The following is a 27,044-nucleotide window of genomic DNA, read 5'->3' as shown; positions in this document are numbered from 1 at the left end:
CGCATCTGTTAAAAATGCGTGAACGCTTTCTATAAAATCCCTTCTTACTTAAATTTTGTTGTTGGTCTCCACACGTGAAACAAAACTACTATGTATTGCCTAGGTATAATGTTGCTATTCGGCTAGTGCAATACTTTTCGTTATTGGTGCGAAATAGTGCGATCTCTATTATCTAGGCAATCTAAGTGTTACACATAATAAGGTTATCTGTCAAGATGCGTGAGTTTTGTTTCTCGGCAAGAATAAAGTTGTAAGTGATACCATCAATTTTTCTCTGAGGTATTGCGGTGTTAAGTCATTTGTGGTTGATTAATTACGAACGGTTATATCTCGGTGTACTTTCAAGAAGGTATTTCCAGTTGTCATATTTTGGCATGATTTTGAAGTACCCGTTATATCCCGATATTATGCATACTAATTGTAGACAAACAAAAATCTGAATCAATTTTCAACTCGTTTGAAGTATTGGAGACGTTAAGATAAATCAAGTAATAGCAAATCTAAACATCATTAAGTATACTCCTAATAGTCATATTTTTTTGTCAACTATGGTAAATGCATTTCATTTCAAAAAATGGTTTGATACTGAAAGCATTTAACAATGATGCTTTGATCTTCATAACTCAATTGGTTTTGTTTCAAATAAACATAAATTGCATCAGATGGTGAAAACTTATTTATTTATGCCGTTGTTTACTTAACATACGCTGTTTTATTTCTTATTTGAACCTCATTTACGGAAAATACCAATTAATTAGGAATTTATTTACAACTCGTATTTGCTTAAACTTAAATTTAGCTAAAATATACTTAATGTAAAGCTATATTATTACGAACAAGTATACATGCTCTTTATTTTGATAAGTTCATTTAAGTGTTAATTTAAGAATGTTGTTTTTCTGGTAAAGATTGACGGATGGTCCTTACTGTACAACAATAAAACCGTATTAGTTTTAAAAACATTGAATTAAAATAGTTCCCTAAATTTTGGTGTTGGGATACATTTTTTTTGTGTTTTCTGGTACGGTCCTTGATCCTCGACGTTCCTTTCAGCTTCCGGTTACAACGTCAGAGCGGAGACGACGGCGCCCGACTCCCTTCCGAGTCCCTTGAATATCACCTTCCGGTGCTGGGAGCTTGCGGAACTCAGGTGCAGCGTCTACAATCTCGGAAACAAAACGGTTTGAAACTACCTCTCTACGTATAATCTTATAGTATTGAGCCGCACTCCGTGAAAAGGGGGTTTAAAGCATGTGCGCAAAGTGTCGTCCCAGATTAGCCTGTGCAGTATACACAGGTTAATCAGGGACGACACTATCTGCTGTAAGATATTTTTCGTTTAAAGAAAGTCTCTTCTTAGCTAAAGTCTCTTTTAAGGCGGAAAGGTGGTCCCGGATTAGCCTTTGCGGATTGTACAGGCTTGGACGACAGTTTACTCGCACGCATTTTACATCTTTTACACAGCATGGCTAATACTGTTTTACAGTTAGTAACTGAACAGTTTTTTTATAAAACCACAAATATATAAAAAATATAAATATAAAACAAGGAAGTGAAGTGTATCTCAGAAAAAATTGTCGCTTTTCTTTTATTTCGATTAGTAAAAACTGGAAATTTATTGCAATACGTGCTGGAAAAGTAATAAATTGTATTCGAACTGTGAAATCTGAAATGTATGTAAGCGTATATGGTGCATTGAAATAATATGGTCATGCCGGATTAGTTTATATCGACTGACTGTGAAATAACATGGTATGTTGTCATAGTTTTTGTAGGTTTTTCTACGGAAGCGTATATGGTACACCCCAATAATATGGTCATGCCGGATTCATTTATATCGACTTACTGGGAAATTACATGGCATGTCGTCATAATTGTGTAGCTTTTTCCATCTTAATTTCACTCGTCATTACGATATAAAGTTAAAAGCTCGACGTAAATGTTTCCGGCTTTTCCTGAAAAAATATTTCGTCGACATGATTTAAGTCGACAAATCAACTTAATTTTTGGCGTCATGCTCTTGTGAAAATGACTTGCCATCATAGTTTTAGTCAACACGATGAGTTATTTTTTACGCCATGACACCTTTTTTCATATCATGGCGTCATATAATATGGTACATCTTAATAATATGGTCATGCCGTATTAGTTTATATCGACTTACTTTAAAATAACATGGCATGTCGTCATAGTTTGTAGGTTTTCAATCTTAATTTTACTCGCCATAACGATATTAAGTTAAAGTCTCGACGTAAATGTTTCCGGCTTTTCCCGATAAAATATTTCGTCGACATGATCTAAGTCGACAAATCAACATAATTTTTTGCGTCATGCTCTTGTGAAAATGACTTGCCATCATAGTTTTAGTCGACACGATGAGTTATTTTTTACGCCATGACACCTTTTTCATATCAAATGCCATATACTGACAATAACAGGCCAGTAATATAAAAGTGTGCAAAATCCCTGTAAGTTTTGTAAATGAATTCGAAATGTACATTAATGATTCCGAGTGGATTATTTGAATGTCTGGTACAATTCCATCTGAAACGCACGCAAGCACACACACACTCAAACTAGTCAGATAGTCAACGATCCAACAATTGGAATTACAAGACGTCAAGACTTTGTTCCGTAACAAATGATTGCCTTTAAACAGTGACACAAACAGTCTCCTTCGCTGAGTGTTAAGAGTAAGTGTCTCATTAATATCTCGCTCTGTTTGTAACAAAAGTGCAAGATTGACAATAGAACAGAACAGTTATCCACTATAAAAAAACTAAAAACAGTGTACCCGTTTGATTCTTAGTATTTAATTATTATTGTTTGTCAAAGGTAATTGTAATAATTGCGTGTTTAAATGACATTTAGATTAATTTATTTTTAAATATTCTTTAAGCGGACTTTAAAATAATTAATACGGTACGTGTGTCCATTCAGCTCCATTTGGTGCGTACCAACAGTGATCGAATGCTTTTGCGCAAAGATGCGCATGCGTTAATGTTTCCTGTTTGTGTTGATATAAAGTGTGCATTTTTTATATAAACTTTCACAATTTCATTACCATAAATGGTTGAAAAGACAAGGCTATAACCCTTTGAATGAGCTGTATTAGATACACGTAATGAGTTGTAGGTCAACATGTTTAATTTTACATAATTAATCGGTATTTACTGGCAAAGATGCTAAAATTGTGAGCTTGAATGCATTGAAGTGAAATTCAATATTGATCACGCGTCCAGCTATCAAACAATAATAACAGTTATGAAAGCATATGCTTCGCAAAAGTTTTGTTCTTGCATGTTTGAAATAAAGTCAGTCGGCAACGTGTAACGTTATCACAAATTCTCTGAAGTATCTTTTAAGTTAAATTAACGTTGGCTATTTCGTGGATTGATTTTACTTTTTGAAAATAAATGATGTTATAAAATGTTCTTTGTATAATACATATAATTTTCAGGTCTAGCTAGTATATTTATATGGTTTTATTAATTTGCTTAAAAAATCTTCGAAAATTGGGGCCAACTTAGAACTTGTATACAGTGTTGATAATCAAATGCTTTAACCGTTTCAATTTAACTAATAAATATACTGTTATACTCTTATATCCCAAAATAAATAAAGGATATTTGTTGGATTTGGTGGAATATCGATTTTAACTCACGAGTGATAATATAAAATGATATTATCACGCAGCCACGATTGAAAATATTTTGTTTCTATGATCACGTGTGAATCAAAACCGATATTCCACCAGATGCAACACATTTTCTTTTTATTGATTGCTTACAAATGATTATTTTTGCCATTCCGGACGATATAATTACCCATTTCCGCCCCATGTATTTTAAAAAAGAAGCTCATCCGTATGTTTTTATAAACATCAATGCAGAGTAGTCACCCTTGGTAAAATGGCCTGTTATTGGGGGTCACAATAGGGAAACCAATGGTATCTTAAAATAGTTCCGGTAAAACAATAAAAATTAACGACAATGTTCACTTTTATTTTTCACTGTTTTATACAGTGAAATATCAGTTTTAATTCACTGATATTTCTCTATAAACCATCGGAAAGCATAAAAATAATGATGTTATAAAACGGTCTCTATTATACATATAATGTTCAGTTCAAGCTAGTATTTTAAAATGATTTCATTAATTTACTTAAACAAAACAACATGTAAAATTGGTACAAACTTAGAATTTGTACACAGTGTTGATAATCAAATGCTTTAACCGTTTCAATTTTATAAATAATTTTACTTTTATACTCGTTTATCCAAATGGTGGCTTTTATGAATTTTCTCAAACAATCAATGGACTGAGTCGTACCATTAAGCCGTTATCAGATAGATCATTATGTGTTATAAGAATGATTTAATACAGACATTCGCTCAAGGTGCGCAAACAATGACGTTGATCACAAGCAAGAGCGCTGTATAACCGGATATCAAACGAGTAATACTATTTTCTTATGGTGATTATGACTGATGCAATCGAAAGGCCATTCACATCTTAAGAAACGATTATTGCAGTTTTCTTAAATCAAATGATTCCTTTTCCAACCTGATGTTTGGCATATTTTATCAATAATGAATTAAAGAAAACGCATATGTTGCAAATAGAAGCAAGTATTCATTGAAGCAATTACTATTTTATTAGTATGTATAGCTCAGTGGTTGGTAGCAGATTTTGTTGCAATTACAGGTTCATTTGTAGGTTTCAAAGACGTAATTGGTTCTCATATGTTTATCTAAAATCTCACTGACGGCGGTATAGAGATATGTCCTGTATGATGACTGTCCGGTCATATCAGTATATGGAAATAACGATTGACATAACCATGCTTTTATTGTGTTGTTTTAGGATATAATAGTCATTTAATATAAACACATTTATAAGTTATATATACAAGTATTCATTCATATGTCGATATTGTTCTTCAACGGTTTTACATACAATCTGACATAAACACAATTTCTTGTATTCTGATTTAAGATCTAATTTCATTGAAAGCTATGGATACGCCAAAGAAGACGACTGGGTTCAAATGTCTAAGTTAATGTAATTTAAATATTCTTCCATCTTCCATTTGTAGAAATTATTTTTTTGTCAATAAAATCCACAACTTAGTAATTGATGGCAATTAAGCCCACATGTGTGAGAACAATGTCACAGCTTAATCTAATTGATGGCATTTTAAAACTGACGAAATGAACACAAATAATAGGATAGGACTGTCGATATAAGATATATGAGAAATGCATATGGTTAAATTAACTGTTGTGTTTGTTTGTTTTGTCTGTTTTTGTTGTGTATATAAATGTGTTGGCTCCTTCAAAAACACTTTTATTTCGTTAAAAGTAAACTATAGTTGCCAAAGCTGTGTTATCAAATATGCAAATTCGAAATTAAATCTAATGGCAGTTATAGACATGACACAAATACACTTCGAGATTAATTTAAAATTAATTACTTAAGCATAACCGCCGTTTTTTTTATTCCTCGGTTTGTGGTATGTTTGAAACGAAAAGAAGTATCTTCTAAGCAAACATGCGTTCTGATCGGAAAGTTTCATCCATAAAAGCCAGTGCGGACTGTAATGATTACGTGGGGTGATATTGTTCTCACATGCATTTTTTCGTGTTTTTTTTTATAGAAACCGACCATAGTGTCTTTCATCCAACCAGAATGCGATGCTTTTGGAACGTGTTTCGATACTCTGTTAACTGTCTACAATCAATATGTGTATTATTTAATCTATATTTACCAATGTTAGGAAATAAAACGATTGTAAAAAGTATTTGAAAATTAAACTTTATTTCCATTTAATATTCTAAAAGAGAGTAAATACATACTTATGCCCCGTAGATTTGACAGAAAAGTAGTCATCAACTAACCGTTCGTGCGATGTTTTTGCACATTAAAAGGTCTAGATAAAATTGTTGATATTAAGCAATACAAACATATGAGTTTTGATAACCGGACTACCAATAATGACATTAAGGTCGTTTATACCTGCAAAATAATGAATCCTTCCCCGTACATGGGTTTTATTTTAAAAATTACACCCAGTTGTCGATGACGTTAATATCGATATGTAAAGTCTTATTGCGACATTTTTATGTTTTGGTTTTGCGTGGTCAATGTGTATTTGTATATCTGTACGTGTATCACCTTACGGTTAATTACAAAACGGGGTATTCTTTCATGAAATGACCAAAATTAAAACACCAGTGACACATCAAAATATGACTCGACAAACAAGACGAGATCTTCAGCCATTCACCTAGCCAAGCGAGGTGTCAGAGATAATGCAAGATAGTATGATATTCATTTTAAACTATCATGATGCAATCAAATCATGGTTACTCGAACATTTAAAAATATTAGTGCTCATATTCGCTTCATTTGATTAGTTTCTAAACAATTAAAATTTATCTATCAGTCACTATAAAACAGGTTAAAATAACAAAATATACTAAATTCTTGGATCGATTGCACATGATGTTCGTAAAAATCTGTACTACAACTGACCAGTGGCAGTATGCAAACATCACATAAATTCACAAAACATCACTTTTATTTTAAATATCAATACATGCTTTTCATTGGTTAGGTCAAAATATCAGAAGAGAATGCATCATTATAATGACATGTTTAATAAAATGATTGTGTGCAGCGGATAAAAAGTACACTCATATGATGCAATACGCTCCGCATATCTGCCACCTCTGGTGGTTTATTTGACCTCTGATTGCCGACCAATGTCCCTTCTGGTTTAATTGTCTGTTACACTTGTAGAGTGGTCACGCAATACAGTGATATTAATTCATGAGCCTTATTAACTTTAAGGCCCATTTTTATCAGTCCAAATAAATGGCATAATACCATGTCCTTTCTGGTTTAGTTGTATGTAAGGTTTAACTTGCAGAGTGGTAACGCAATACAGTGATAACGATTCATCAGCCTAATTAACTTTAAGTCACATTTTTATTTGTCCAAATACATGGCATAACACCAGCGAGCTAAACAGCATCTGGTGTCAGTTTAATTTATTGTTATTGATGTATGCATATGCGAAAGTCGGATTTAATTATTAAAGGCTGAAGCGTGCAGTTTTTTCTGTCCCTTAATATTTAGTGTGACCTTGACCTTTTCTTAAAGGGTGAATTCTTCTCCACATGGTGTACCTTTGTGATGAAATAATTAGCAATTGCATTGTTAATGGTGTTAACGTCCGGAACATTTTTGTTTGTGCCAAAGCTAACAATTGATCGTTTAAGTTTGACCAGGACCTATAAGTTTCAGTATCACATACAACATTATCCAATCATAGACAAGTATAACATGCGATACATTATCTTCTTGTTGTTTGCATTTATGGTATGTACTTTAATTTCATGAATTATGACACATATACAGTCTGGAAAAGTTGAAGCCTGTATTTGTCATTTGACCTCTTAGTGAGGCATTGGCATGTGTGACAGGGAGACGAGTGGTGCGCAAAACACACACTTTACTCTCCTCAATATGGTAATTTGTGGCAAGGTATTTCAAAATTACATTATGGATGGTAAATATTTTTTTCCAAACAAGCTGTTTTATATCAAATGTTGATATATGACCTCTTAGTGTGCCATCGACCATTCAAGAAGGGGGTTATATGCGACAAAATGTTTCCTCATGCTGGACCAGTGTAGCACCATGCATTTTGAATGACAAAACTAGATTCCGGACATTCACGACTGCACGCAGACACCCACACTTTTCAGTGTTGAGTGTTATATCGGGCTTTCCGCAACACTAAATACTGAAGTGATTTTAACATGACCGGTGTTAAAATTAATACTCGGTGTCGTATTCCGTGGGAATAAAAGTACAAAGGAAGAATATGGACATCACCTTATCTGAGGTATTGAGCCTTAAGCATGTTGGTTTACTTCTTGGCGTCAAGATACACTTGTTTTGTTACGTAATACGAAAAAGATGTCGTCTTTTACAAAAGAAAACTAAGAACATTCATATTCAGTTGAAAATATATCCAAAATTTAATATCAATCAAATCATTGGTTTATGTTGTTCAACAGGGACAACAGGTTTTGATCGTCAAATTGAAGGTGTCGCGATTTGTTGACACTGCTATTATTAACTAGTTTAAAATTAAGATATATTTTTATTCCGTAAGGTAACCGCTTCTAACATTTTTATCCGATGTATTAAACAGCCCGAAACGATAAAATAGCCAATTAGAAATGAAAACAATTCAGCAATTTCGGATGAGAAAGCCATCTAATGAAACACCTTGACATTATTTAACCTCGATCACGGAGGCGAGTAAAAATGTTAAATTTATTTCCTAGTCATCGCCAAAAATATATCAGTGAAAATATAAATCGATATTAAGCTTTAAAGCTTCTATAGCTTTTTGTTGACTTTCTGTTGAAATTTCTGAATACAAGACATGTAATGCTAGATACTAATGTAAAGAAATAAACTCCAAAAACACCATCACGATATAAAGTATCTTCCTTTTATCATCAATTTATTTAAGAGAACACCTGCTATAAACATACAATGATTAAGAATAGCATCACCAATTTGGAACAGTACACTTTAAGCATCTTGGGTTTTAAACCTGACTAAAAATAAAAACAGCATTAAAAACTGATAAAGATGCCATAAATAGTTCAATTCATCAGTATAACCTTCCTAATAGTACAAATGGCGTTTTGCTTTATACAGCATATCCACGTGAAATCCGTTGCAACTGATTCGAAAGTAAAGAATATATGCCTTACATAATTCACGTTTAATTGTTTTAGAACAGTTGCTAATGCTACTAAGGTATTATATTCATAATTAATTATTTATTGTGTAAACGGTCATTATATCGGTGATTAATATTTTTTTTATAAATAAAAATCCACAATCATAAAATAGTCCAATTGTATTTCATAGATAAGCAAATGTTTATAATAAAGAATAATCAGGTTTTAAATGAAACATATACGTACATAATGTATTGATGTACTAAAGGTAATGTGTTATGTACTACAAATGTGAAAGTTAACAGCATAAATACAACTTCTATTCGTATCTAATATAATCATTGAAATAGATAAATTGTTGCTTCACCGGTTTAAATCATTGTAATATATGTACAAACTGGTAAAATGCTTATAAAACTGTAAACAAATGCGGAAATCAGAAAAGTGTATTTTAGTTGGTAAGATGTATTTCTTTGATATGCAAATATAGGTCGTGGTCAATCAAATAGACAATTACGTACAGCAATATCAGCTGTATATCCTTTTGTAATCCGTTATAAGCAGCATATGTTTCCTCTAAACACATCTCCTGAATGAAGTTATTGATATCCACGTTATATCAATGTTTATTTATAAATATTGCCTGAAAATGTTTGTATGTAATTGCCCATATGTTTACTGCCAATTTCATGTTAGATCTGCGCACAATCAAACCTTGGTTGGAAATATCAATCTTGCCTTCCAACTATTAAAGTTTAGAGTGACGATTTCTTCTTTATTTTAAAACTCAGCTTGAAATAATTTAATTTAATTGTAATAGTTATAGGTACTTTAATAGTATTTAAATAACTCGAGTTAAAAGTAATTACGGAAATCGTAAGTGTTGTAAAGGGAAGTGTATTTGTTATAATGGGAAAACATTTTTCCATTGAAGGACTCGAGCATGCAAGTATCTTGTAAGTAGAATTAAACATGCATGCATGTACAAGACATAATTAAACTCTATATTCAATCATATGCAACTGTAAATGCAGTTATTTCTGAATACAGAAACAATAAGAATGTAATTCACTTTAAACAAATAAAGTGACGAGTTTAACATGATATAGACGGCTTAACTTTTTAATGCGTCATGAGTAATGAATTATAAATGTATCTGGTTGTTTGGTGCCGACGTTTCTTAAAAGGTTTGTAGGCCTATGCAACGTTTATACGTGCATATTTTTTATTCAGCTGCATACATATAAATAATATAGGAGTTTCAGTATCACATACAACATTATCCAATCATAAACATGTGTAATATTCATAAATGTATTGGACATGATACAAACTAAAACAGTACACATATCTAATCGGTCGTTAATTTAGTTCAAGTTTTGCCTGTCAGCATACCCAATAAAATATCAATATTTGAGCATTGTGGTTTCAAGAACAGAACAGAACATGTTTTGTGTTATGACTTGTACAAGGTACATCATCAGTTTGACAAAAGAAAGCATGACTGAGAATAATTCCTAGTATCAAGTATTCCTTCGACTGCCTGGAGTCTGAATCTGGCTGTTATGGCGAGACTTGCCAGAGGCGTTTTACGCCTAAGCAGTTATGTGTACAGTTCACATGATGTCAGGAGCTTTAGCGATACTTTTTTTTAAAATAATATTTGTTTCAAAGATGTATATGTTTGAGTCATGAAATTATTAGTTTTTTAATTACTGGATTCCGACGGTTTTTATACTATTATAAATGATTGCAAAAGTGTACACTCTTGACTTCTGCAATATTGTATAATATAACTACTTATCTAATGCAATTGAGAATATGTTAATTACTACAGTGTAAAACCACATACCCTTAGATACAATACTATTTTTCGTCGTAAACAAAACGGAACTGACTACATAAAACACTCACTGACAGGTAATATAGAAGGAAAAATACCCGTGTTATTTATTCCAACTCCTTATAAAATCAATATCTCCAAATGTTAATGTCAACCAAACAAAAATGATCGCTGAAACTTTTGATTGAATGATAGGATTGCTTTCATATAGCAATTAAACATACGCCAAATTTAGATAATGGATACGAATGTAAAGCAAACTAAGTTTTAAAATCTGCTGACTTTGTCAGTTTGTTACAATGTATTACAGGAACATGAATAATTTAATGTAATTGTCCGCAAAAAGCAAATGTGAAGTATTTTACAACATTCTTTAATTCAATGAGCCACATTAAATGGCCATATATTGTAGTTGTTACGATCTAGTTACTGACCAGTATGCAATATGGTGTTGTTGTCCTGGGTTTAATTCCGCACAACTACCAAATGTGTGCAGTATGGTTTCACGATTGTACAGTTAAGATTCACTACTTTAAGTCCTTCTTAAATCGAGAAATTAATGTGCATCTATGTAGTTGTAACTCTCTAATTATTGACCAGTATCCTATATGGTATTGGTGTCCTGGGTTTAATACCGCACCACTACTTAATTTGTGATGTATAGTCTCACGATTCTGCAGTTATGATTCAATTAAAAAAGTAACATAAACTAATCTTCATCTTCAATTATGATTGTGTAAATAAATAGCAAATTATCAATTCACGTATTGCATTGCAAGGAAATTTACATTAGAATTATTAATTTCTGAAATTCTATAGCGATTTTAACCGCTTATATGATAATCTATATTTCATGGGATGACGATGCTGCAGTTTTTTTGTGGCATTATCATCAAACAGCAATCAATGTGATTTATTGAGTATATGTGATTTATTGAGTATATGTGATTTATTGAGCATATGTGATTTATTGAGTATATGTGATTTATTGAGTACATGTGATTTAAATTGAAATTAAATTATTCGCTGCATTTGCTGGTTTGATAAATTGTATCACGTAAACACCAATATTTTATCATGTGAATGAATGATTGATTATTTTCAAAGTATAAACTTTAAAGATATATCAACTTACTATAAATAATTGAAACACCGAGCTGACATGACGTGTTTCGTACTGTCTTTCTATAACAAAAGTGATTTTCTTTTAACGTAAATAAGATTTAAAAAGGGCATATCTCTCTACTGTTATATAGATAATGATTGGTTGAACAAGATAACATACGTTTTACATAGTGTCTATAATAAATTATTGTAGCAAATCAACGGATACTTATTGTGTCCACCTTGCTATCATAAAGACACAAGTACAAGTATACTGTAGCTCTGGAGACATTCTGCTAAAGATTCTCTACTGAGACAACGGACTGGATAGAGCTTTAATATAACCTTTAATATTAAGCTTTGAGCTAAATCACGTAAAAAAGAACAGGGAATTAAAAAGTTGGTCATAAAAAATAGATCGGAAACATCAGTCAATTATCACATAAGACCACGATATCGAACAAATATTGCATTCCTTAGTGAATATGATTGTTGTTTTTGTCCCGATCATATAAAATCAACGCATGTGTTTTTTTCTGCAATGTTGCACATATCTAGTGTTTGCTATGATTATTTCAGATATCGCTTTGCAAACTGTTTGATTTACAGCTTTAATCTTTGTAGCTGGATGTTATCGCTGTAAACTGGCATACATTTGTCTGCGAATAAAGAAGTGTTAATCACATCAAAAATGATAGCATTTAATAATTAAAGAAATACCGTACTGTAAACACACATTTTTTTGTTGCTCTAGCTTTAAACTGCGTAGATAATTTCGAAGCATATATGGGCAGGCAATTTTCGTTTGTAGCATATCACTCATTTTGTTTGCGACAGATGCGAACGGTAAACAAGGATCGATACCGAAGATTTTTTATTGAGACGCGCCAGGCGATTAAGTTGTTGCCCGCATAGCTTAAGACCAGTATGCACACTCGAACAGTTTGGTCAAGATCTACAATATCCGCAAAGTAACGTGGCCTCATTAGCTGATAGAGTTTCCCTAAACAAAAGTGCGTTAGTCATACGTCATAAGACCAATGTTCGCATAACGCGACTCAACATGCCTAAGAAGAAGTTAAATACTGTTTTTACCAAAGAACAATTTCATATGCAAGAAAAAATATTCAATATTACATTATCGACTCCATATAAAAGTGCATATAAATTAAGACCGTTATTATTGAATCAAGAAAATACGAGTTTAGTGTATTATTTATATAAATGTTAAGCTGAACATCAAGCGTTTGCATATTTGTGGACGTAAGCTATTCGTAACTTTTGAAGTGCAGTAATACAAGGCTTCCATTAATCATCAATGTATAATCCAGACGTCGATCCGAAAAGCAAATAAAAACTCTTATTTCTTCTTCATGCTCAACAGTCGCACCGAATGTTTAGCAATCCTATGATAAGTGTGTGACTTGTTGGATCGAAAACATTCTGTTAGACAAACAGTAGTGCGATATCATAATGTACCTACTTCATGCTCAACAGTCGCACCGAACGTTTAGCAATCCTATGATAAGTGTGTGACTTGTTGGATCGAAAACATTCTGTTAGACAAACAGTAGTGCGATATCATAATGTATGTACTTGTTTTAGTACATTAATAATTGTTGTAATAAGGAAATGCTAGGGAAACATATTTTCCAAGAAATGCATGCACTGGTTCTCGCTTCGATTCTTTGTTATACTCAAAACATATTATTTTTAACCAAAAATGCATTTACCTTTTTTATCAGTCAATAAACAACCCTTTTGAGTTATAATGCGTTTGCATTTAACAAAAAGGTATTTAGCGAAAGTATGTCATAGCAACAATTATTTTATATACAGTTCATCAAATGAGAATAATATATTTGCTATTTTGTGCTTATACATAGATTTAGAACATTTTTCATGCGTTGTCCTTTGAACGATCAGCGAGCGCCGTGTCAGAATAACTGTTTCTGCATTCGGTTTTTTATCATGCATACTAATTTATCATTAAAATAAATTCCAATCCGTCTATTAACCACATGCATAATTCAGATTTTCATAAAAACTCCTCATCTAAAAGCAAGCAAACAAGTTTGCGCCGTCTTATAAATAACTTGTGTTAAACGTGATATATTCTGTAAATTCAAAGACAATCCACAATAGATTGCAATCAATGCTTAACGCTTGGCTCGGATACAATCGGATTTCTTCAAGAGTATACCTTCGGCGTGTTGGATATTTAGTAACATACCATGACAGAATCAATCACGCATAACCAATATGCTAGAGTCTATTTGATGGATACGAATTACTGTTCGCCTCAGTCAGCAACTGAACAAGGGTAACTAATTTAAGCCACACTACCTACGTACTTGAAAAAAAAACAGATATGGAAAAACCAGCGGTTTATAATTCCTAAAAATAATATTTACCTTTGCTGCATGTCTCACTTATTTCTGTTATTGTTGATTGAACTGATATTGATAGTTGTATTTTCCGAATTAAAAGAAAATGTTTAGTTGAAAAAGAAATCGAAATAAATCTCATGACTAAGAAAATCTTTTACAAATATCGTTTGTCTGTTGGGTAGTCAGTAAGTGAAAAAATACACACAACTGTTACACGTTTGAACGCATTTTGTTTATAATTCTAATAGAGTTAAACATAGTTTCTTAAGCAAGAATGGCCCTGTAGGTGCGCGTAGTATGTGCCAAGTAGGCAACAGCTCGAATCCCGGCATAAGCAAACTTCAGTTATCAACTTGTTTTGCCTTAATATTAAAATTACTAAAAATCACTCCACTTATTAAAGTTGTATTAGTACATGACTTAATGACACCATACAGCAATGCGTAGATACAACTTAAGCATCGTGTTCATAATGATCGGAACGTATTCAACCGTTCCACAATAATAATAAAGTCCTTATTATCTATCATTCTATTTTTGGTCAGTATGCGTGAATCTTATCTTTGTGTGTGGCCAAGTTATAAGGTTGCTCTTCGGCATGTTTTATTTTAATTTTATATTTTATATATTTTATAATTATTAATATTCTATTTATTATTTTATATTATTATACACATATTGTAATATTTGTGACATCTCCAATATCTTAAAATCTTACAAAGTACTACATATAATTAGGTTATTTGTCTTGATTCATTTTCTTTGCTTTTATACAAGAATTACATAGTTTGTTTTGTCAGCAGTTTTCATTTCGGAGATTGCGATGTTAACGTCATAATCTTTAAAGCACAACATGATGTATCGTTGATGCGTTATACCAGTATTATCCTAAATGTATTGTTAATTTATTTACTTCGGATTCAAAACGGTTTGAAACTACCTCTCTTTTTATGGACTATAAGATACATTATTCAAGTTTAGTTTTGCGCTTAAACAGTTCATTTTCTAAAAAAAAACACAAATATAAAATGAAAGAAAAAGTTGAGACTCTCTCAATGTATTGTCGAAAATATTTTATTTCGTATTGTTTGCTATTCGTAATCAGCGTTAATGTGTAACTTAATCTAATGTATGTTACCTTGTTTTCTTGATCAATACAAACATATTTCTTGACACTATTACAGCTTTTGAAAAACTTCAACCATCAATCAAAACGTATAAAACAGAAGAAAGTATACTGAAGCTACTTTTACGGTTTTACGGTTATAACAGTGGTGAATTAAGAAAGATTCGTTGATATTCATTCAAAATGGCATTTTGTACTGCTGTTGTATGTTTAATAACAAACGAAGACCTATACATACAAAATGGAGTATAGGCCAATGGTTACTAGTATTTATGTGCTAGTTTTGCATTTCGATTGGAAACGGCAATAACGTTTTATATCAAACCAGTGTGTGTTTAAACTGTGCGCTTGGATTCTACTTATGCACGCATGCATGTCTTAAAAGGTCAGCTATACTTCATTCGCTATGATCTTAAATATGTGTAACATCTAGGCGAAATAGAGTATCATTCAAGAGTATTACTCGACTAACATAACTGTCCTAGATCATACTGATCTGCCAACTCAGACGATTTTTAAGAAAAACATACCATAAATGAATTTTCTACAGACTGTCAGCAAACATATATCTCTATTTTAAAATATGGGAATGTATTGCAAAAGTTTTGTTCTGGAAAAGTGAGAAATTATCCCGAAGCTGTGTAATTGGAAATCGGTTTACTTTCGCCTTATTTTATTAAGATTTAAGTGGTATTTGAATGTCAATTAAGGTTAGTTTACGTCCCCTAAGTCTGATTGTTGTTTAATGTCGAAGAACTGCACGTACGAAAATTGTTGTTGCATCTCGTTTTAAAACATCATTATGATTTTATTTGTTCTGATTTACGTATGTATATTCATAAGTTTGTGATTCAAATTATAATTAAACTATACTTTGTGTCACTTACGAACTAAATGAGATGGCAAATTCTAGTGTTTATCTTACTACAAATCATGTATTAGTCCACATACTTATCCCTATAGAATACATATCATTGTATTGATGCGCACGCATATACAGTAGTTTTAGATAAAGTATAGTATTAAACTAGTTTTTGTTTTACAAACAAAACAAATGGGTTGGAAAATTGTGGTACTTATCAAAATAAAATGTAAGTAAAAGTGCGCATAATAACATATATAAAAACACATTTGTAACACTGTAATCTTCTTGCCAAGGTCGTTTGGAGGCGACAAGAAAACTACGCCCATTTAAATCCGGTCCGACGATATTAATATTTTGTTGCAGAAGATCGAATACAGATTGGTCAGGTGGACTTAAATAACCAATGATATCTCATGATTAAAATGTGCAGCCGTAAGACGAAGAAGTTCATGAGTTCCAGTGGCATCAACTAATTAAAACTCGCCGTGGCGTGTTTTTTTGCAATTGAAGTCATTTCCGCTATTCAATATTTGTTTGTGTTAGGCATTCCGTATGTCTTCATCTTAATTAAATCAGTGAAAAATATTTTACGCATACGTTAAAGATGTTCATTTTTATCACGATGCACCATTATTTCTCTCGCTTAAGGTATTTATACAGTTTATAAAACGTATTTCACGGTGAGTGTTATATTTCATAATAAAAATGTCAGGCTTGTTAATGCATATTAAATATGTTTCTTAAAAATGTCAATCAGTTTGTATAATCTAATTGTACATATTAAGCAGATTAATTAATATGCAAATGGGAAATTGCGACAACACATTTCTATAAGTTATTGTGTATATTTTTACAGCACTTAACATAAATAATCACAATCGCTTTTATCTTCTTTTCTTGTTCTACATTGGAATATATTATCGATACTAAACTATCACTACATTTCGAACAATAATAATAGAAAATTATATGAGAAAACTGAAAATTGAAAGTATTAAATCTAAATAGTGTTCACAGCATGAAAATTAATAACATTAGCATGATGACGCTTCTATACATGCATGTCGATAAACGTCTTTGTCTAAATAAGAGACTAATCATGATATTAAACATTTTCACTCTGGACATTGCTTGAACAAAAATCATTGTAGCATCTAATGCTCCATACAACATACAATAGTTTATCTTGGTGAATTTCAAAATATCACTTATCCAATATATAAAGGATCTAGCACGAGTTGTCATATCATACCATATTGTATTAAACGAGTTCAGGAATTTTGTTTGTAAGCGAGCCTTTGGCGAGCTTACTAAGGAATGTCCTGGACGAGTGTAATTAAATATGGTATGATATGACAACGAGAGTCAGATATTTTTATCACATGCTTTTAAATGAGCAAATTAAATAAATATTTTTGTAAACATAATGATAAATCCCGAATGTTGTTTACATTTCATGACGTCATTTGACGTTGCAACGTCAATTCAGCAAAATAACAAAATGAGATTGGTCAATCGAACGAAAACTAAGCCCATGAAAACGCTTAAAAAGTATATAACACATGTGTAAGATAAAAATATTCGTAATGGTTATATTACATGGGAAACAGGGTATGGCATGTGATAAAAACAGTAATTTTTCATACAGAATCATCTGTAATAACAAATAGTGCCTTTGTTCATGACTGTACTTTTTCCTATGTTCAACAAGGTTGTCAACGTAGTTATAATTAATGTTTATTAGATTTGGTTCAGACGGGCGGACGGACGTCAGGTCGGGCGGCGTCAAAGAGGTGGTTCCAGTTCAATTAATTAAGTTTTCATTTTCCAATTTGGATGAAACTTTTGTTAAAGCATGCACTATTCATGAAAAAGGAAATAGGAATTTTGTCTAAATAAATTAGGTTTCGGTGAAAATATTGCCTTCCGATTTTTTGCGTAGGTAGCTTACATAAATTAAGCGCTTAAGATCGCTTGTGTGGTCGATAGGATGGACGTGTTACCTGCAAACAGATAGTTTTCGGTTACTTACTTAAGTTTGCATAACTTAAGACACTTTCCGACTTAATGATAAATCTCGTCTCAAAAAAAGCTCTGCTTACCAAAAACAAAGTTTAAGCGGAAAGTGTCGTCCCTGATTAGCCTGTGAGGAATGCACAGACTTGACTGACCGGGTATTTGTTTCTACATAATCTTCACGCCCCGGACATAGTTCCTACATAGCTTTTACACCCGTACATTAGTTTCTTCAATTATAGGCAATGACTTAACTTTGAAAACTATATGTAAATGTATACATAGACACTCCACTCTTTTAAATTCTATTCGTGGTTTCCTCTAACGAACAAACGCGATCAACCTGTGCGATGTTTTGAGGGTCACCCGTACGTCAAGAAACACACGATGAAATGTACAATACTGTGGTTATGCAGTTAAAGTCACCCCGATTTCTTAAAGTCTTTGCTTATTACAGATTTCAGTGTAAGTCGATATATTCGAATACTGTTTAACTGTATCATGATCATTATGACGACGATATATATTAACTGAATACAAATATGATAAAAATACAAAAAAGCACAAATATTTAATACATTTTTATACCGCTTAAAAAAGTGTCCAGAGTGTCATATTCATTTGGATCAAATTTGATAATAATACCTAGGATAGCAAAAATGTAGGAACCAATGTCCGGGATGTCAATATAATGTAGAGACGAATCTCCGGGCTGTAAAAATAATTTAGTGACCATTATCCGGATTGTGAAAATAACATAGTAACGAATGATTATAAAAAGGGTATATTCACTTAACTTAATTTTTGGTTCAAATAGCAGTGAAAAGGTTGCATTAGTTTCGTCATCATATCAGGAGATAATACTTCATACACATTATATTGGCATGCACATGCTGTGTGCAGTGAACACTTTGAAACCTTCTAAAATGCAATAAACTCAACGTTTGTGTCGCCACTGGTTGTTTATTTGGCCTCGAATTGGCGACCAGTACCCCTTCTATGTTTATGCCGCTATGGTAACACTTGCAGATTGGTCACGCAATAAGTCATAAAGATTCATTAGCCTAAATTACTTAAAGTGATATTTGTATCAGTTAAAAGACATCAAAAATACAACCTACCTATACAGCATGTAGTGTCATTTGAATGTATTGGTATTGATGTATGATGTGCGGCAGTTTGTTGGTAATGCTGAATAACGTCGCGCCGAATAATTAAATGGCTATTATACAAAATATATGTTGAACAAACATAATCACACATTCACCGATGACTAGTAGTTGCATTTATTAAGTACGGACCTTTTTGCAAATAACATACTTAAATTCTAAGTAAAAAAAGTGAACATATCATTGTTTTTATGTCATAACCATATAGATGCCTGTCGGCAAAATGTTGAGCCGAATGCCTGCAATTAGTGTAATTATATAACAAGTTGCACAGTGCACATGTTCGACCCATGCCACGAAGGTTGACCTTGAGCTTTTCTCAAACGGTGACACGTCTACTTCACATGTTGAAATTTTGTTGTAAATGGGTTTACAATTACATTAATTAATGATGACGTTACTTTCCGAAAAAGTAGTTTTCATCCAAATCTAAAATGTGACTTTCAGTTTTAGTTTTAACCTTTACCTATTAAAAAGGTATACAAGATTACATGCCCTATGTTATCTCATCATGATGGTGGACATTTGTATAAAGTTAAATTGCATGACACAATTATTTATTACCATCTTTGATATCTGACCTTTTGGTGTAAAATGGACCTTTGTGGTATGGAGACGCGTGTTACGCGCAACACAAGGTCTCCTTTCCTTGAAGAAAACAACATGAAAAAAAACACACAACACTGAAAGTCTTTTTAGGCAAAACTATAGGTTAAACGTTATACATTTCGATACTATTTAACATCGTTTATTCTCTAATTTAATCGCTACTAATTTTTTTAATCAGAACTTTCGAAATGCCAGATACGATCAACTGTGTATAAGACATGAACACAATTCAGCAATTATGAAAGCGTGTATCGTCTTTAGTTAACACATGAAACACTTCTTAATCATTTCACCTAGCTTACGTAGGCAACAGAATGAGAATTAGTCGAATTCCTTTCAAAGGGTACGCAAAAAAAAGATTTTCGTACAAATCAACATCGATCTTCAGCTTTCAACAGTATATAGCGTTTTGCAGATAGCTAATAATTGAACTTGTATTATATGACGACATTTTACTTTTGAATGATTTAGCTTTAAGATTGAACCAAGTTTAGTTATGTTATATGTGTAATTATCATGCACAGGAAATTACATTAAATGATTTGTGTAAGCCTGTGTAATGTATTCGTTAAAGTAAGTAAACTTTCTGAATACAATACTTATTAAGCCTGATAATATAGATAGCTATTAAACTCCAAAAACTCCACCATGAGAGACATTTCTTCATTTCATCCACGACCTGTATAATAGAACACAAACTATGAACATACAGTGAATACATTCAGGTCATCGCTTCGGAACGGTAACTCCTTAGCATCTTTTTTTTTTAAACCTAACTGACAATAACAACAGCATTGAAGACTGATAAAGAAGCAATCAACACTTAAATGCATCAGTTTAATATTTCTTATCGTGCGAATTACGTTTTTCATTATACAACATGTTCTCGTGAAAACAATCAGTTGCAACGGATCCGTATATCCGAAAGAAGCAAATATAACTCACGTCTTCTTGTATTAACACAGGTGATATTGATACAAAAGTAAACTGTTTATAATTGTTGATTCAATCTGAAAACCGGCATAATACCAGTAAGATATATTTTCAAAATACAATAATTGTTCAAACGCCCAACAGTATACTATAGTTGAGTTTTATTACATAAATACGCAGGTGTTTATAAATAAAATATGTAAATCAAAGTATCGACTGTATTAATCTAGATTGAACAAGATGTGTTTGTGAAACACTATGTCCCCCCATATATTTGACCTATGACATTGAAGAATTACATTGACCTTGACCTTTCAACACTAAAAATAGGCAGCTCCATTAGATACACACGCATGCCAAATATCAAGTTGCTATCTTCAATATTGCAAAATTGTATATTGAATAAGCGATTTTGGCCCATATATTTGACCTTTGACCTTGAGGAGGACATTGACCCTGACCTTTCACCACTCAAAATGTGCAGCTCCATGAGATACACAATCATGGCAAATATCAAGTTGCTATCTTCAATATTGAATAAGTTATGGCAAATGTTAAAGTTTGACGAAAACCAACGAACCAGCAAACAAACAAACTAACAAACCAACAGACAGGGCAAAAACAATATTTCCCCCATTAAAGAGGTGGGGGACATATAAATTAGGTAATAAATGAAACATATACGTAAATTATGTATTTATGTATTAAAGGTTATGTGTTAATACAGATATAAATAATATATTATATTATCATTTGAATAAATAGTTTATGTACCCGTTGTAGAATATGTACACGTTGGTATGTCAGTTACACACCTTCAAACAACTGCGGTACTCTTTCAAATGTCTTCCCGTTGATAAGATTTACGTGTTTAATATGCAAACGGAAGTCTAAGTCAATCACCTGGGCAATTACGTACAGCAATATTAGCTGTATATACTTGTGAATTCCGTTATATGAAGTATATGATTCCTTCTAAACACATCATCTAAGTAACGTTATTATTGAAAATGTTTTTCAGAAAAAAGTTATAAATGTCGTTCATTTTCAATTTCAACGTATAAACGGCTTAAACAATCGTTAATATATTTTAATTTAAGTAAGAAATATGACTGAGCTTGGATTTAAATAATCGGAATAAATGCGGTTTACTACTAGAAACATTGAACATGACAAGTCATGAAGACATTCAACAAAATGTTTAAAAATGTTGTTAAATGTTATTTCTTATACTGATATGTTCTTATAACATATTAATATAAGATCTGCGCTAAATCAAACATGGTTGAAATTTCAATATTGTCAAACTGCTTAAGTTAACACTGGCGATGTCTTCATTATTTTAACACTCAGATTGTATTAATTTAATTAAACTCTTATAGTTTTAGGTAATACCAATAAACGGTAATTACAAAAATCGTTAGTGTTTTATAAGGTAGTGTCTTTATTTTAACGTGTAAACAGTTTTCCATTGAACGGACTCGTGTGTGTGAGTATTTTGTTATGTAGGAACATGCATGCATGCACAAGAATGCATATACAATGCATTATTAAAATAAATATTCATCTGTAAATGAAATTATTTCGCCATATACAAACGATATGAATTTAATTTAAATCAACACAGATATTAGTTTAAACTGATATACAAAGCTTAATCTCATCAGGTGGCATGCAGAACGAATTATTAATGAATACGAATTTGTTGGCCTGCGTTTGTGAAAAGTTTTTCAATGCGAGGTTGTAAGTTATTTTGAAAAGTAATGCCAAATGAATGTATGAATAACTGTTAATCTCTTTGAACGACAACTAAATACATATAAACAATATGGAACCTTCAACAGCACATAAAACATTATGCAATAAAAAATAAACCATATTCACAAAGATATTGGGAATAACAAAAACCTAAACAGTACATATGTAAAGTCGGTCGCTTATTTAGTTCAAGTTTTGTCTGTCAGTAAACATCGAAAGGGCAATAATAAACTGATGATACCAGATATCAATATTTGAGCATTCTGGTGTCAAATACTCCGACGACTGCCTTAAGTGAATAAGGCGGATAAAGCGAGAATTTCAAGTAGCACTTTACCAGAAGGGGTTCTCACGTGATTATCAAGATCGCGACGTCCATGCCATGGCAGGTGTTGTTTGCCGTTTCATACCTTTTATTACTTGTATTATTTTTTTTTATTTCGCTCACTTTCCAGCCATATCAGCAAGAGAGTTACTGGCGTTTATTTCATAGTAATATTCGCTATATATCTCGACTTTACTCGCTGCAAAATTTTTTAGCGGGATGACCTAATTAGGGCTCCACTAATAAAATTTGCGGGGAGTAAAGTCGAGATATAAAGCGAATTTAAATACGAAATAAACGCTAATCTCCTTTTTACTGATATGACTGGAAAGTGAGCGTCATTAAAAAAATACCCAAACGTAAAAAAGGGCATAAAACGGCAAAAAAATAACAGTCTCAACATGGACGTCGCCATCTTGAATATCACGTGATTACCCCCTCTGTTTTGTTTACACTTTTTGTAGACATATTTACAATCCACATGCAATTAGAAGCTTCACCGAGACCTCTTGAAGTTTAATATTGGTTTAAAGGTGGTATGTGTTTGATTCAGAATATTCATAAGTTTTAAATTACTTGTTTCCAACGGTTTTAAACAAAGTATATGCTATTACATCGAAATTATACCTTCTTATTTAAGATTATTTTGTATATGATAATTTCTTCACTAATTGAATTGACAAACTTACAAGTATCTCTTAAGTGTAATACAACGTCCCCTTAGGGACGATACGATTATCGTCGTTAACAAGACGGAAATTTACCCACGGAACTACTGATTGGTCATATCGTAGGACGAATGACCCATGTGAATAAGAATTCAGTTAACAATGTAGTTATTAGCAACGAAAAGTAATAACATCTTTCATTGATGATTAACACAAACTGTGCTGTTTAATGATCAAATAAGTAAGTGTTTTATGTAAGGAATTCCAGCTTTTATGATATTTTAAACGTGATTTAAATAACTAACCATAGAGTATGTTTGCTTCGGTAAAGTGTCGACTTTACTTTACTTTGATAAAAGTCATTAAGTAAGGGTTGATGTTATCAACCACATTTTAAATGGGACCATCAAACCATACTTGTACAACTCACATTAAAAATAACAGTTAAGGGAAAATGTTCTGAAAGGAAATTGTTGATTAACATTTTACCATGAAGTTTATAAAAAACAATGTGTTGCCAGATTGTTTACATTAATAACACTCTGTTGAAAGAGCATTAATTTTACCATACTCTTGTTTATACTGCAGCAAATTGATTTCATAAATATATGTTTGACATTTTAAAAAGCTGTTAAAATACATTGGATGCTGCTGCTACATCATATTTCAGTTCTCAGTGTTATCTAATAATCTTAGAAGGAATATTTCAACTTTAAAATTTACGCCATCCCTGCCCGTCCACCTTTTATATATGTATATTTTCTGCTTAATTGGGCCTGTGTATTGTGGCCAACCCGAAGCGGACGTTATGCATCACTCGGACCTTATGCCCCCTCAATAACATCTATACATATAATATTCCGATATTATCAAGTGCAAATATTCAAATATCCGTACCTTGGAACTACTATGTTATATGTAGATGTAATAGTCTCATGGCAATTATAGCCAATATTTCTACAACTACTACTACTACTACTACTACTAATACTACTACTACTACTACTACTATTACTACTACTACTACTACTACTACTACTACTACTTCTACTTCTACTACTACTAATACTAATACTACTAATACTAATACTAATACTACTACTACTACTTCTACTACTACTACTACTACTACTACTACTACTACTACTACTACTACTACTACTACTACTACTACTACTACTACTACTACTACTACTACTACTACTATTACTACTACTACTACCTCTACTACTACTACTACTACTACTACTACTACTACTACTACTACTACTACTACTACTACTACTATTACTACTACTACTACTACTACCACCACATCATCATCATCATCATTATCGTCATCTTTTTCTTCTTCTGCTTTATCATTAGCATCAGCAACATCATCATCATCATTATCATCATCATCATCATCATCATCATCATCATAATCATCATCATCTTCTTCTTCTTCTTCATCTTATTTTTTTTCTTCACGTCCGTTAATCACGCGCGCCACCTCTTTTTGAGATGCATTAATAAATAAGCCAATGCTACTTCTGAGGTGGAGCTTAAGCCCGGATATTTTGAAATTTTACGGATAATTTTACAGGGTGATTATGTTTTATAAGTTTGTTTAACATATTTCGCATTATATTTTTTAATCGGCCACATAGTGCGATTCAGCGATTATCAAAACACCCAAAGATGTACAGAAACATACAATTATAACCCATTTAGAAGCGTGAGGACCTTTATAACTTGTGGCATGGTAGAATTCGTAAAGGCAGATAGTTGAATATTGCCTGTGTGACGAGCAAATTCCCAGCCAATTAAGTCGTTCATTACATAAAACGATTGCTTTGAATCTGTACAAGCCGATATTATAAATAAATATGTAATTTTTAAAAAGTGATGGAGTCAATTCCAAGGAGGTGGCGCCCAGATTAGGAGTTGACGTCAACGTACATTTATAGGAGGTGGCGTCAATGTACATTTATAGCTGTTTAAGAGAGAAATATTTGATGTTATGGTTTCTAGTATGTTTACAGGACTTTCATTATTTGTTGTAAGTTGACTACTTCAGCACATTTGAGTCGCGTGCGTTTTTAATAAGAAAAAATAGTTGTCTAATAATGTCTTGATGGATTTAAACATTCGTCTTTGTAAGACAAGACCATTTAACATGTATTATACATAAAAGTTAACAGAAAAAAGACCGAGCTATCTTCATTTGTTTGGGATTGATAGTGGGAAAAACAACATATATGAGCCTAATTAAGATTCTTTGACCTTGGCATTGTAGTAAATTAAGCATTTGGATTAAGGGACCCAAATCATTGTTTCAATAAGAAGTAGAATCTTCTATTTAATTTGTGAATTATCATATTGTATACAAATATTGCTGACGATGAATTATTTTGATAATGTTGAGCATTAAGCTATTGGTTTTTATTTAGGATTACACATTTTTGGTATGTATCATAAAATATGTTTTATTCATGTTGGTGACTTTTTAATTGAGTTGATCACTTACATATTTAAAAAAACTACATTTTATTCATTATAGAATGTGTTTATGTTCTGTAAAGATTTGGACCTTCGTATGTATATTGAGAGATCAATTAAATATAACAAATTACATTATCTATCAAATGTACGTCATGTGATAATGTCATTGCGATTCGACTGTTAGTTGATACATTCTTCATTGACGCCACCTCCTATCATTAGCACCATCTACTTAGCATTGGCTCCATCTCTTTTTGAAAAATGCAAAATTATCCACTATGTCGGCAAGAAGCAAATATTTTTGTGCATGCAGCATCGATGCCGTACGCGATTTAATTGGGTGGACATTTTCTCGTCGCACAGGAAAAACTCATCGAAATGCGCTCTAAACTCCACCATGCCACAACTCATATAGGTTCTCACGTTTATAAATGAGCTGAGAATGTATGCTTGTGTACATTTGTGGATGTTTATAATCAATGAATCGTACTACATTGCCCAATTTTAAAAATAATGCGAAATAACTTGAAAAAACAACAAATAAAAACCTAATCACCCTGTAAAATGATCCATGGAATTTTAAACATCCGGGCCTGAGCGCCACCTCAGGAGTTGCATTGGCTCATTTATTAATGCAACTCAAAAAAAGAGTTGTCGCGCGTGGTTAACGGCCGTGTTCTTGTTCTCCATATGTGATTCTTCCCTGCATCTTGTCATATTCATCCTCAAAATAATCCTCGCCACCATTACCGCCATCACCACCTTTATCATAAATAAACGGGAAACGATTTTTAATCGTTCTTATTTAAACTGAATGAAAACAATTAATTTCGTGAAGTATGTGGTATTTTAATCATGTTCGTGTAAAATCTTACATTATCAATATGTATCTTTGTTTCGGGTACAATCATACAGATATAAACAAAAACATTTAGTGCAAAACGCCTCCTAGGGAAAGCTTTTGTGTCACCTGTTTACTG

General features: G+C 32.2%; 1 protein-coding gene across 4 annotated transcripts in view; it reads left to right on the top strand.

Annotated features, from left to right (window-relative positions):
• LOC127846476 (trans-1,2-dihydrobenzene-1,2-diol dehydrogenase-like) overlaps positions 1-27,044 on the top strand; it is a 277,064-nt gene that overhangs the window by 132,443 nt on the left and 117,577 nt on the right. The gene's annotated exons all lie outside the window — the stretch shown is intronic.

This window comes from Dreissena polymorpha, chromosome 9 (genome assembly GCF_020536995.1).
Source record: "Dreissena polymorpha isolate Duluth1 chromosome 9, UMN_Dpol_1.0, whole genome shotgun sequence".
Lineage (NCBI taxonomy): Eukaryota > Metazoa > Mollusca > Bivalvia > Myida > Dreissenidae > Dreissena > Dreissena polymorpha.
This window is presented reverse-complemented; position numbering and strand designations above follow the sequence as displayed.